A 764-nucleotide genomic window follows, 5' to 3' on the forward strand; every position below is an offset into this window, starting at 1 on the left:
GGGCGGTGGTGTTCCCTGACTGTGCATGGACCATCGGCACGACAGAGGGCTTGGGGAAGGGCTTTGAGCTCAGCCTAGGGGGCCAACGGGGCATTTGTTTGACCCGGCCATGCACGGAGACATCACCAGGGAGGCTTTGGGGAGAGGTGCCCGACCTGTCCTAGGGGAGGAGATCTGGTGGTGCCACCCAAGGAGACCTGCCCAGGTGCCTGGCTGTGCCAGAGGGCTGGCTCCGTCCTGGAAGGGCCGTGTCCTCCCGCTCAGCGCAGGGATGGAGGGGCTGGGGGGTGCCACGTAGAGCTGCCTCTACAACTGCCCGGCAGGAGGCTGCAGCGAGGTGGGGGTCGGCCTCTTCCCCCTGGTCATGGGCAGTGGGATGTGGGGGAATGGTCTGAAGTTGTGCCAGGGCAGGTTTAGGTTGGACATCGGGAAAAATTTCTTCACAGAAAGGGCTGTCAGGCACTGGAAGGGGCTGCCCAGGGAGGTGGTCGAGTCCCCACCCCTGGGGGGATTTAAAAGAAGGTAGATGAGGTGCTTAGGGACAGGGTTGAGTGGTGGGATGGCAGGGTTAGGTTAAAGGTTGGACTCGATGATCTTAAAGGGCTTTTCCAACCCAAACGATTCTATGGTTCTATGCCGCCTGCGGTGGGTGCCTCTGCCACCTTTTGGGAGGGGGACCTGGCAGAGCCGATGGAGCTCAGCCCAGCAGGGTGGGGTCTTTGGAGAAGTCCGGAACAAACCCCCGCCCCCCCTCGGGGCATTGC

Source organism: Egretta garzetta, unplaced genomic scaffold (assembly GCF_000687185.1).
Source record: "Egretta garzetta isolate BGI_Z169 unplaced genomic scaffold, ASM68718v1 scaffold571, whole genome shotgun sequence".
Taxonomy (NCBI): domain Eukaryota; kingdom Metazoa; phylum Chordata; class Aves; order Pelecaniformes; family Ardeidae; genus Egretta; species Egretta garzetta.